Here is a 14,016-nt window from a genome sequence, read left to right as displayed (position 1 = left end):
TGATTTTGTGGTCCCATGGAAATACCAACCAGAAGCACTGATGAAACTTCCTTAAGGGTTTCTGCCTCTCCCTGCCTCAGTGTTCCCAGACATCCCTGTTCTGTCACAAAGCTCAACTGTGGTTTGGGAATGTCAAACAAAAGACAGGATGAGCCTCAAAGCTGTGAGATGTTTTGCAAAACCGTACATATTAGTCAGGGTTTTCTAGAGTAACAGAATTTATAGGATGGATCTCTCTCTCTCTATATATATATATATACAGAAAGGGGATTTATTAGAATGATTTACAAGCTGCAGTCCAGCTAATCCAACAATGACTGTCTGTGAACGCAAAGTTCAAGAACCCAGTAGTTGTTCAGTCCATGAGGCTGGATGTCCCAGCTGGTCTTCAGTAGACACTGGAATCCTGAAGAAGTAGGCTCCATTGCCAGAGAATGAATGGATGTGCCAGCAAGGCGAAGGCAAGCAGACAAAGAGCCAAAGCATCCTTCTTCCATGTCCTAGTATAGGCTGCCAGCAGAAGGTATGGCCCAGATTCAAGGTGTGTCTTCCTGCCTTGAGACCAGGATTAAAGGCATATCTTTTCCCAGCTCAGAAGATCTGGATTAAATGTGTGTCTTTCTACTTCAAAGATCCAGATTAGGAGTAGATCTTCCTACTTCAAATTAAAAAACAAAACAAAAAAACAAAAACAAAAACAAAAACAAACAAACAAAAAAACCAAAAAAACAACCTTATAGATGTGCCCTCCATTTTTGGATTTTAGTTAATTCCAGATTTAGGTAACCAAGAATAGCCATCACACTGTAGAATCCATCCTGGGCACAAATGTACACTCTGCTGTTTATTAGGGTGTTGTGGTTGTCCATGAATTGTAGAGGTTGGAGTTTTACTTATTTAACTTTGTACTCTTTTAAATAAAAATATTCACCCAGTAGACCACCAGTTTTCAGAGAGTTCCCTCCTCCCTCCCCACATACAATGATCTCCAGCATCTGCTTCTTAAGCTCTCCTGTGCTTTCAACCCACTTTGGATAGACATGACCTGTGATGCTCATAGGGGTGTTTTGACAAAGAAAGAATGGCCCGTGGTTGTCAAGGTGGACCTCAGATCACTGGATAAGTTAAGGGCCCTGATATATTGTGAGGGCAATCATATATAGGGGACCATGTGCCAAGAAACTGCACATGAGTGCATCCTGTTAGAAGTGACTTTCCATCCATCCACTGTCATGAGTGGCAGCCTGCATGGACAAGATCCCTGGTTACTCTACTCAATTCATCCTGAATTTCTTCTTTTTAAAACAATTATGAGTAAATGTGTGTTATGTGTGAGTGTGTGTATGAGGGCAGTGCCTCAAGAGACCAGACAGAGCAGGGCATCAGATCCTCTGGAGCTGGAGTTATAGGCTATCATGGGCTACATGATGTGGATGTTGGGAGCTCTGCAAGAGCAGTATGTGCTTTTAACTGCTGAGCCATCTCTCTAGCCCTAATTCCTAAGCTTCTTACCATCAGAAACTCAGTGAGAAAGTAAATGTTTCTGTTTTTTTCCAATGGTTAAATTTTGGAGAATCTGTTGCTCAGCAATTGCTCGCTAATACAAGGCAGTGATTATTAACTAGAAATTAAAATTAGTCATTACAAACAATGACATTAGGAGCTGATGTTGGGCACAAATTCAGTTAATGAAATATTTATTCATCACATAATTTTTGAGGCCGGAGATGTACTGTAGTTAGTAAAGTATTTGTCAAGAAAGCATGAAGTCCTGGAATCAGTTCCCAGAACTGCATAACCCAGGCATACTGACATGCTGCAGACCTATAATATCAGTACCCTGGAAGTAGAAACAGAAGAATCAGGAGTTCAGGGTCATCCCTGGATATTTAGGGAGTTTTATATCAGCTGTCTACAAATCCTGTACTAAATACAAAATATCTTGTACAGACACCAGATCCCATCTCAAAATCCAACCAAATGAACAACAAAAAAGTGACTTTTGGAGCTGGGTTTGTAAGCAGAAAATGAGACTTAGCAGTTTATCATGTTGTTTTTAGACTTCTGCAGGCATCTTTCTTAATAACTAGGATTTAAAGGGTAGCCCTGGGTAGCCACGGGCATTTCTTGAAGACTAGACTGACAGACCACCTGTGTTCAACTGAAAATACAGAGGCTGGGTTTCAACCTCTAGGGATATGACACAGACACTCCCAGTTGCTCAAGGGTGGTGGAAATAGCGAATGGGTCAGAGCACAGGTCTCCTCAAAGAATCAAGAAGCCATCTTGCCTTCTCTAAGGCATAATAGCAGGTAGCTGCCACCTGGTATTTGAAACTTTTCAAGATCATAGAAAGGCTAGCAGCACATGAAATGGGTTGATGGTGACCCTTCTGTAGAAAAGAGCAAGGAGGAGGGACACTATCACAAGGTCAGAGGCAAGAATAATAAAAGCACAGAGACTTCCATTCAGCGCCACAGGTGCTCCTAGATGCTGAAGAATCTCCTGCTACCATACAGCTGAGTCTGTGCCAAATGATCATGAAGACATTTGATAATATGCTCCCAGGTTCAAGAGAATATAGAGCTAAGGGCCATGAGTTGTCATGTTTCCTGGGTGGAAAGGAGAGTTGTTTCTTACAGGAGCAAGTTCTTACAGGAGCCCTGCACTTCAGAGACCGAGCATTGACTAGGGAACATGAGATCACGTGTGAAGACAAGTGGTCCCATTAGTCACCTAACTCAGCCAGTTTAAGCACATGCCCTCTTTGGTTGTGGGAGAAAGAAGGAGAAAGGATGGAACAAGTTGACACCGGCTGTCCTAAGAGTCAGTCTTACGTTCCAGGGAGGATTGTGCTTATACTTATCACTACTAACACATTTTGTTTATGATGTGACATTTTTATTTATATTTATCAATTATGGGAAAATAAATCAATAAAATAAGACATTGCATTCCCTTTACCAGTTCTCAGCCAACACCTTAGAGAAAAAAGTTGAGTTCAGGCAAATACAACCAGGTGGAATTGGGACTTGGGTAACATTAAGCTTTCACGCGACTTAAGTATTTGCAACACAGACTATTTCCTCCCAGGAAAAGCTGGAGTTTGAGGGGTAGGGGAGGAAGAGGGATGAGTGAGATCAGGCTTCTCAACTGTGGGTAATGATCTTCAAAACTCCTGGACAGAGGAGTTTAGAGTCCTGAGATCTACTGGAAAGGAAAACTGGAACTGGAGAAGAAGGGACCTTGAATGAGTGACAGGCTAATGGGGGAGGATGTGCTGTTGATCTGATTTTGCCTCAAACTCCGCAGCCCCAACATCCTCAGCACTTGGTGTTTCCTCTCTCCTCCCTACTCCCGCCTTTGTTCTTTCTCAGATTCCTTCACAGAATCAAACATTATCCAATAGGACTTCTAGTTTTTATTAAAAAAAAAAAATGGAACGGAAACTTAACAAATGTAACATATTGAATTCTCCATTCCAGCTTTAGGGTAGTTTACGCCTAGATGCACTGTGCAGAATGTCGCCCTTTTTGTACAATGTTGTTTAGAGTCAGACTTTCATACATACCCTTATTGTCCTTCTCGCGGAGCCTGTGGGCCTCATTGTAAATTCATCTGGGGTGATGAGACGGATGCCTTGTGAACTGCAGACAAGTTGCTTAGACCACCCTACCCCGGGGCCATCTGCTGTTGACTGGGTGCATTAGCTGGGCTCCTCCACCCTTGGGTGGAGACAGAAGTTTGGCTTGTCCCTTGGTAGTGGTGCTTTGGCTGGATGTGAGTTTAGCCATATGGCAGTTGGCCTCTTTCTCCTTCCCTTTTGCTGTCTGGATGCCAGTAGCTTCCATGGGTGAGAGCAGGGAACCTCCCGGAAGGGCTGGGTATCTTTTTTTGTTTCTTCTTAAAATTCAGGCCTTAGAGCAACTGCCAAGTCTGTAGAAAAACAGGGATAGATTGGCCCTTCGTGGGGATGTTGACAGCTGGGAGAGAGGGACTTTTCCTAAGATTTCTGGAATTTACTAGCAATTAACTCAGTAGTAGAATGACTTTGAGTTCTGGGCATCCTTTCCTACCTTCCAGATTGTCTGGTCCTTTCTGTTTCCCAGGCTCTGGGGCTGTAGCCAATATGTTCCTTTGATCTCGAGCTAGACTACAGCACTCAGAACTTATGTTTTGTTGTGATTCTTTTTTTTTTTAAATTAAATTTTAAAATTTATTTTGCATGTGAATCATAGTTTCTCCTCCTTCCTCTCCTCCCATTCTCTCCCCCCAACCTCTTCCCTACCAACCCCACCATCCACAACTCAGAAAGGATAAGGGAGTCAGCAAAGCATGGCATATCAAGTTGAGGCAGAACCAAGCTCCTCCAAGCTGCATCAAGGCTGAGTGAAGCATCCACAATAGGGAATAGGTTCCAAAAAGCCAACTCATGTGCCAGGGGCAGATTCTGGTCCCACTGCTAGGGGCCCCACAAACAAACCAAGCTACACAACTCTCACCCACATGCAGAGGGCCTAGTTTGGTCCCATGTAGGCTCCCTAGAGGTTGGTCTAGAGTCCATGAGCTCCCAAGAGCTTGGGTCAGCTGTCTCTGTGGGTTTCCCTGTCATGATCTTGAGCCCCTCACCCCTTGGTCATATAATCCCTCTCTTCAACTAGACTCCCAGTGATTGGCCCAGTGCTTAGCTGTGGATCTCTACATCTGCCTCCATCAGTTACTGGATAAAGGCTTTATGATGACAATTAGGGTAGTCACCAGTCTGATTACATAAGGCCAGTTCAGGTACCCTCTCTGCTATTACTAGGAGTCTTAGCTAGGGTCATCTTTGTGGATTCCTGGGAGTTTCCCTGGCACTAGGATTCTCCCTAACCCCATAGTGGCTCCCTCTTTCAAGATATCTCTTTCATGGCTCTCCCTCTCTGTCCCTCCCCCAACTTGTCCATACCAATCCCTCATGTTTTCATCCTCCATTCCCTCCCCTCTACCCCACTCCACACTCCCAGTTTACCCAGGATATCTCATCTATTTACCCTTCCCAGGGTGATCCATGAATTCCTCTCATGGTCCTCCTTGTTACCAAGCTTCTCTGGGGCTGTAGATTATAGCCTGGTTATCCTTTGTTTTCCATCTAATATACACTTATGAGTGAGTACATACCATGCTCATCTTTCTGGGATGATTTTTTTTTCTAGTTCTATCCATTTGTCTGCAAATTTCATGATGTCTTTTTTTTTTTTTTTTTTTAAACCACTGAGTAATAGTGTATTGTGTAAATGTACCACATTTTCTATATCCATTCCTGGGTTGAGGGGCATCTAGGTTGTTTCCAGGTTCTGGCTATTATGTATAATGCTGCTATGAACATAGCTGAGCAAGTGTCCTTGTGGCATGATTGAGCATCCTTTGGGTGTTTGCCCAAGAGTGGTATTGGTAGGTAGGTCTTCAGATAGATTGATTCCTGAGAAACCACCATACTGATTTCCAAAGTGACTGTACAAGTTTGCACTCCCATCAGCAGTGGAGGAGTGTTTGCCTTACTCAACATCCTCTCCAACATAAGCTGTCTTCAGTGTTTTTGATCTTAGCCATTCTGAATGGTGTAAGATGGTATCTCAGAGTTGTTTTGATTTGCATTTCCCTGATGACTAAGGATGTTCAGCCGTTTGATATTCTTCCATTGAGAATTCTCTGTTTAGCTCTATAGCCCATTTTCAAATTGAATTATTTGGTATTTTGATGTCTAGTTCCTTGAGTTCTTTATATATTTTGGAGATCAGCCCTCTGTCAGATGTGGGATTGGTGAAATTCTTTTCCCATTCTATAGGCTGCCATTTTGTCTTATTGATAGTGTACTTTGCCTTACAGAAGCTTTTTAATTTCATGAGGTCCCATTTATTAATTGTTGATCTCAGTGTCTGTGCCACTGGTGTTATATTTAGAAAGTGATCTCCTGTGCCAATGCATTACTACTTTCTCTTCTATCAGATTCAGTGTAACTGGATTTATGTTGAGGTCTTTGACCCACTTGGACTTGAGTTTTGTGCATGGTGATAGATGTGGATCTATTTTCAATCTTCTACTTGTTAACAGACAGCTATCCCAGCAATATTTGTTGAAGATGCTTTCTTTTTTTTCATTGTAAAGTTTTGGCTTCTTTGTCAAAAAATAGATGTTCATAGATGTGTGGATTTATGTCAGGGTCTTTGATTCTATTCCATTGATCCACATGTCTGTTTTTATGCCAATACCAAGCTGTTTTTATTACTATAGCTCTATAGTAGAGCTTGAGGTCAGTGATAGTGATGCCTCCGGAATTTCTTTTATTATACAGGATTGTTTTAGCTATCCTCGGTTTTTTGTTTTTCCATATGAAGTTGATTATTGTTCTTTTGAGGTCTGTGAAGAATTGTATTGGAATTTTGATGGGGATTGCATTGAATCTGTAGATTGCTTTTGATAAAATTGCCATTTTTATTATGTTAATCCTGCCTATCTAAGAGCATGGGAGATCTTTCCATTTTCTGATATTGTCTTCAACTTCTTTTTTCAAAGACAAAGTTCTTGTCATACAGGTCTTTCACTTGTTTGGTTGGAGTCACTCCAAGGTATTTTATATTATTTATGGCTATTGTAAAGGGTGTTGTTTCTCTGATTCCTTTCTCAGATCATTTACCATTTGTACATAAGAAGGCAATGTTTTCTTTTTTTAAAGATTTATTTATTTATTATGCATACAATGTTCTGCCTACATGTGTGCCTGCAGGCCAGAAGAGGGCACCAGATCTCATTATAGATGGTTGTAAGCCACCATGTGGTTGCTGGGAATTGAACTCAGAACCTCAGGAAGAGCAGCTAGTGCTCTTAACCTCTGAGTCATCTCTCCAGCCCATTTGTTTGTTTGTTTGTTTGTTTTTAAAGTTAATCTTGTATCTTGCCACATTACTGAAAGTGTTTATCAGCTGTAGGAATTCCCTGGCAGAATTTTGGGGTCACTTATGTATGCTATCATTTCATCTGCAAATAGCAAAAGTTTGACTTCTTCCTTTCCACTTTGTATCCCCTTGACCTCTGTTTGTTGTCTTATTGCTCTAGCTAGAACTTTGAGTATATATATTGAATAGCTATGGAGAGAGTGGACAGCTTCATCTTGTTCCTGATTTTAGTGGAATCACTGAGTTTCTGTCCATTAAATTTGATGTTGTCTATCAGCTTCTTTGGGTCAAGTCTATTTGGTGTTCTGTAAGCTTCTTGTATCTTCATAAGTGTGTCCTTATTTAGGTTGGGAAAGTTTTCTTCTATGATTTTGTTGAATGCATTTTTCTGTGCCTTTGAGCTGGAATTCTTCTCCTTCTTCTATCCCTATTATTCTTAGGTTTGGTCTTTCCATGGTGATTTCCTGAATGTTTTGTGTTAAGAATTTGTTGCAATTTAACATTTTCTTTGACTGATGAACCTATTTCCTCTAATGTATCTTCAAAGCCTGAGATTCTGTCTTCCATCTCTTGTATTCTGTTGGTTATGCTTGCATCTGTAGTTCCTGTTTTTACTCAGATATTCCTTTTCCAGAATTCCCTCTCTTTGTGTTTTCTTTATTGCCTCTATTTCAATTTTCAAATCTTGAATTGTATCCTTAACCTGTTTGATTGTTTTTTTTTCTTGACTTTCTTTAATGGATTTATGGATTTCTTCCAATTTTTTTTGTCTTTTCCTCCATTTCTTTAAGGGAATTTTTTATTTCCTTTTTAAGGGCCTCTGTTATCTTCATGAAGTTATTTTTAAGGTAATTTTCTTCTGGTTCATTTGTTTTGGGATGTTCAGGTCTTGCTGTTGAGGAACCACTAGGTTCTGCTGGTGCCATGTTGCTCTTTATGTTGTTGAATGTATTCTTATACTGGTGTCTACCCATCTAGGCTAGGTGTTGAGTCTTCTGATGTATTGGTTGGATGAATATTTTGTTCCTTTATTGTCTGTTGATTGGCTAGTTGTCAGGTCAAGTAGGGTTGTCTCAACTGAGGTTTTTTGGGGGGTTGGGTGCCTAGATCCAGCAAATCATCCAGTTCTTCTGGCTGGTGTGCATTTCACTTGTGCTTGTGGGGTCTGTTCTTCCAGCTGGTGTGGGTAGAGCTTGTGCCTTTAGGGTCTGCTGAGGTTTCTGGAGCGGGCTGTTCATGGGGAGGCTGCTCTTCTCCCAGCCGGTGCAGGTGCTGCTCATGCCTCTAGGGGTGATGATGTGAGGGAAGGCTGGCCAGGAGGAGGATGACAGGTTCGGTGGGTTTGGGTGGCAGAGTGGGTCTTGTAGGTTATAGTGACCAATGGGTAGTTGTGGTGGTGGTGGTGGAGTGGCCTACCTACAGGACTCTTACCTGCTGGCCTGCTGCTGGGGCTGAGATGGGAGGGGCTTGTTAAAGCTAAGTATCATGGGGTGTGCTGGATAGTTTTCTGTCAACTTGACAGAAACTAGAACTATCTGAAAGGAGAGAATTTCAACTGAGAAAATGCCTCCCTAAGATCCTGCTGTTAATCATTTTCTTAATCAGTGATTTATGGAGAGTCAAACCCATTGTGGGTTGAGCCATCTCTTGGCTGGTGGTCCTGGGTTCTATAAGAAAGCAGGCTGAGCAAGCCAGGAAGCAGCATCCCTCCATGGCCTCTGCATCAGCTCCTGCCTCCAGGTTCCTGCCCTGCCTGAGTTCCTGTCCTGACTTCATTCACTGATGGACTACAAAGTGAAAGTGTAAACCAAATAAACCCTTTCCTCTCCAGCTTGCTTTTTGTTATGGTGTTTCATCACAGTAATAGAAACCCTAACTAGGACATGGGGTGTCCTTGTAATCCCAGTGCTGGGAAGAAGGAGGCAGATTGATCCCTGAGGCTCACTGGCCAGCTACTCTAGCCTGATCTACAAGCCCTGGGTCCCAGTGAAAGACTGTCTCAAAAAAAAACAGGGTCACACACACACACACACACACACACACACACACACAGAGAGAGAGAGAGAGAGAGAGAGAGAGAGAGAGAGAGAGAGACAGACAGAGAGAGACAGAGAGAGATAGAGACAGAGAGAGTCTCAGGTACATTTTAACACCCATTTTTATTATTAGTTCTGGCTTGTTGGGAACCTACTTAGGACATATTTGTGAGAATTATTGTCTAATCATCTAATCATAGTCAATCTCAACTCTTGAGTGACTAATTACTCTGTAATGATTTCTTGAAGAATAGCACTTTTACCTTACCTTTTTGTACATGAGAATCATTGATATAAATTAGAAATGATGATGTAGCACTCAGATTCATTTGGTCTTCTGAAGGAGCCTCCTATGTGTTAAGGATTTGCTTTGACAAGAATTACCTCATTAGTGTCATAAAAGAAAACACGGGAAAAAAGCAATCTGTTTATAGTTGACATAATTAGAGATAATTTAGCTCTAGAGTCTGCTATTTATATTTGACCCCATTGGACATAAACTTGGAAGAATAGAAAAAGAAGTGATTGGAAACGCACACACCCCAATTGGGAAGAAGAGGTATGGCCCTGAGCTCCTGGCTGGACAGCCCAGATTTCTAGCCCTTAGGTCCCAGAGGCAAATACTATGCCCCTCCCTCCACCCATCACAGCTCCAGAGTCTGAGCAGCAACCTCCCCACCCCCCTTGCCAACCATCCCCTGAGGCACCAATGACTGAACCCACATGCCTCTCATGCACTGATTGGAGAAGAGGGACTGCACTGTAGCTACAGATTCCACCTGTACTGATTGGAGGATTAGAGGAAGATATGGGTAGATGGCAGTGTAAGAATACATCAACAACATAAAGAGCAATATAGCACCACCAGAACCTAGTGGTCCTACAACAGCAAGACCTGAACATCCCAACACAGATGAAACAAAAGAAAATGACTTGAAAATAACTTTATAAAGATGATAGAGACCCTTAAAGAGGAAATGAAAAAATTCCCTTAAAGAAATGGAGGGAAAGACAAACAAAAAATTGGAAGAAATCAATAATCCCTTTAAAAAAAAAAAGCCAGGTGGTGATGGTGCATGCCTTTAATCCCAGCACTCAGGAGGCAGAGTCAGGCGGATCTCTGTGAGTTTGAGGCCAGCCTGGTCTACAGAGTGAGATCCAGGAAAGACACCCAAACTTCACTGAGAAACCCTGTCTCAAAAACAAACAAAAAAGAAAGTCTAGAAAAAAACAAAACAAAACAAAACAAAACAAAAAAACAAAAAACAATCAGACAGGTGAAAGATACAGTTCAAGATGTGAAAAATGAAATAGAGGCAATAAAGAAAACACAAACCAAGGGAAAAGGAAAAACTGAGTAAATGAATAGGAACCACAGATGCAAGCAGAGCCATCAGAATAAAAGAGCAGAAGAAAGAATCTCAGTCACTGAAGATATGATAGAGAAGATAGATTCATTGGTCAAAGAAAATGTTAAATCCAGCAAATTCTTAACACAAAACATCCAGGAAATCTAGGACATCATGAAAAGATCAAACCCAAGAATAATAGGGATAGAAGGAGAATCCTAACTCAAAGGCACAGAAAATACATTCAACAAAATCATAGAAGAAAACTTTCCCAAGCTGAAGAAGGACCTGCCTATGAAGATACAAGAAACTTACAGAACACCAAATAGACTTGACCCCACCCCCCAAAACAACAACAAAACAACAACAACCAAACAAACAAAACACACACACCACACACTTAATTTTCAATTTTTGATTATTGCCAGGTTGGCAAATTACTGCAAATCTCAGCTCCGACATTCAGGACATAGACATAGATTCCCATGAGACCTGATTGATAGTTCTGGCATTGCCACTGATTCTATGCAGTTAGTCAAGATATTGATCTTGGTTTGCATTTACCATCCTTTAATAATGTACTATCATGGCCAACTCCTTTGCTGTATTTGCTAAGTGGTGGGAGTCACAGTGTGTCTCCTGGTTACTGTACTGGACAGTACAGATGATGAAACAGGCCTATCTTTGGAAGAAATTCTCTTGGCCAGTGTTAGTCTAGAGGCAGATGTGTTTTAGATATTAGCTGAATTGTGCAGATATTCAGAAGGCCTTTGGGGCTTTGGTTCCTCTCTACCTTACAACTATTTCTCCTTATATTTGGCTCTACTGCTGGAGCAGGGAGGTTGCCACCACTGTGCTAATTTCATATCTTGTCAAATCCAGAAGGGAAGACACTTTTTTTTTCTAAAGAGTTCCAGGATAAATGCTGTCATTCACCCTTCTGGTTCTACCTCAGATCACATGGAATTCACTGGTTCAGCTGCACAAGAAAGACCTGAAAGTATGAAATGACAGTACAGAAGAAAAACCACCAAGGCTATGGCAAACATGAACAGATGAAACATGTTGTCTCAATGTGTGTTTCTCTAGAGCAGCCAACTCTATACTATAAATAAGGAAAGTACCTAAAACTAACTGGAAATGGTAAATAAAAGAAGATGGGAAATGATTTGTTACCAATCAGGAAGAAAAAGGAAGTGGCTATCCTCATTTCAAGTAAGGTAAATTATACAGCAACAACGTTAGGACAGCGGTGTGAGCTACCCTGGGGATATAGTAGTGAAGAGCCACTGTGAACTCAACATACATGCTGAAAACATTCAGAACACATTGTATTGGGTATATGATGGGAAACTGACAATACTCAGAGGCCATAGAATTCAACATACTTTCTTCAGCATTCATAAGATTAAGCAGACAAAAATAAAGGTCCAGGAGCAGTGAGATGGCTCAGTGGTTAAGACTAATTAGTTGCTCTTGTAGAGGACTTGGGTTCTGTTTCCAGCACCAACATGGTAGAATTGTTTGTAATTTCAACTCCTGGGTATCTGAAGCTTTATTCTGGCCTTTGTGGGCTCTGGCATGCATGTGGTACACACAGATGCACACAGGCATGCACATAGACAAAGATAATTTAGAAATAGATCTTTAAAAATAAGGATCTGGTTAAGAAGATGGTAACACATAAAAGATTAAATTATACATATAAATTGTTTGCAACACAGAAACCTAACCTTCTGAAAATATTGACGAAACATTTAAAAATAATGAATAATATGTTTAGGCAATGGGAACATGGAGAGAGAGCTCAGTGGTTAAGAACACTGGTTATTCTTCCAGAGGACCTGGGTTCTCTTTCCAGTGCCATATGATGGCTCACAGAGTCTGTAAAAGGGACCTGATGCTTTCTTTTGACCTTTATGAGCTTCTGCATGCATATGATGCACATGCCATACACACAGGTACACACACATCCACATAAACATGCAAATATTTGAAAAAATAACATGTCAATCTCTTTTGCCAAGCATAAATTATATAGGCTGCCTTGTCCAATTATGTTGGGAGGGAACTAGAAAAGAATGGCAGGTATGTAAATGATAATAAGAAAGAAATTCAAATGCTCTAAACTTAAAAAGAAAAAAAAATCCAGCCAAATAAAACACCATCTTAATGTTCGTTTAACAGCATTTTTATCTTATCCCTTGGTTTGCAAGGATGTGAGACTAGTATGAATTTCTTCAGATGAGGGAGGCATATGGCCTTATTAGGAGAGCTCGAACTTTAACAGAAACACCATTGGAATGGATGGGGGTGCCTCAGTCTTTGGGTTTCCATCAGGGACATCTGTGTTTCCTGTCCGTTCTCCTCTGTACCAACTCTAGCCACTGAAACAGGCAGAGACAATACAGCCAGACTAATGCTGACATACGATGTGTTGTATTTCTTATCTCAGAAGAAGACATTTTTTTTTTTTCTGGCTTCTTGAGTGTCTTGCAGAGGATAAGTCCATATCTCTGCAGCCAGGAACCCCCAAGCTGAGGCAAAATGGAATATACTCACCAGTATGGGTTTGACCTTGGACTGCAGGGAATTGCATCATGAGTCAGCATAAGGAGTTACTAGCTGGATCAGGGCATGGAGCACACTGCTTTATTCAAACCACATGGCATAGAGGTGTTAGAAACAATCATTTTATATGTATATAATATATATATATATATATATATATATATATATATATATGAGAAAAGTAAGTTTTATTTCTTAAAGACACAATCTTGTTACTTTGGCAATAACTTTATATGTCATCATATCTTCTTTGATGTCCAATAAACAAGGCATTGTGTTAGAACTTTAAGCTGAAAAAAGAAGGGAAAAATTCTGTGGCATCAGAAGTAGTTTGACGTCTTTTATTTCTCAGCTCTTGCTTTAGCATGAAAATCATGCCAGTCACTCTCAGAACCTCACTTTCTTGCTGGGACAATGCAGGTCTGGGATGTTCTTTTTATCCTAGGTGTCAGAGACAGTAGCAGGATGCACTGGAGCCACCACGCCCTCTGCTCTCTCCAGCCAATGTCAGTGTTTGCCACTTGGTGGCAGTGACGGGTTCAGACGAGGCTGAGGAGATACTGAGTCAGTTTGCTGATTTACCTTCTGCAGCTCAGGACTTTGTGATGACAAATATAATTCGTGTAATATTTTGCATGATTCAACTTACCAGACTAACAGAATTCCTTTAAACACTGACACAAGCAATAGAGATGAGATTCACTCAGAATCACTCCTCTTATTAAGCACTGTGGCTGGGAATCTCTTTTGATAGGTTTTTGGATTTTCAAATCAACATCTCAAATGGTCAAATGTTTCATCAAATATTTCTTGGGGCTCCATAGTCATCTTTTTGGGGACTAACAAATCTGTAGTTAAAGAGACCATGGAGGATTACAAGGGGCAGCTGGAGCATGCATGTGGAGCATGCATGTGGAGGCAGGAGAGTGTTTGTGGACTGCTAACATCAGGGTCAGGAGGTAACATGGCAAGAGGGGAGAAATGCTGCGGGACCAAGATGATCAAGCATGGTGACTTACCCATGAGGCAGTGCGGTGGCCTAGGGATCTAGGGCAGGCTGTATTTCAGCTCTGTTCATACCATTAATGGAATGGACTACTGGAGGAAATGTCTTTGTCCCACATT

Source organism: Onychomys torridus, chromosome 19 (genome assembly GCF_903995425.1).
Source record: "Onychomys torridus chromosome 19, mOncTor1.1, whole genome shotgun sequence".
In the NCBI taxonomy this organism is placed as follows: Eukaryota; Metazoa; Chordata; class Mammalia; order Rodentia; family Cricetidae; genus Onychomys; species Onychomys torridus.
This window is presented reverse-complemented; position numbering follows the sequence as displayed.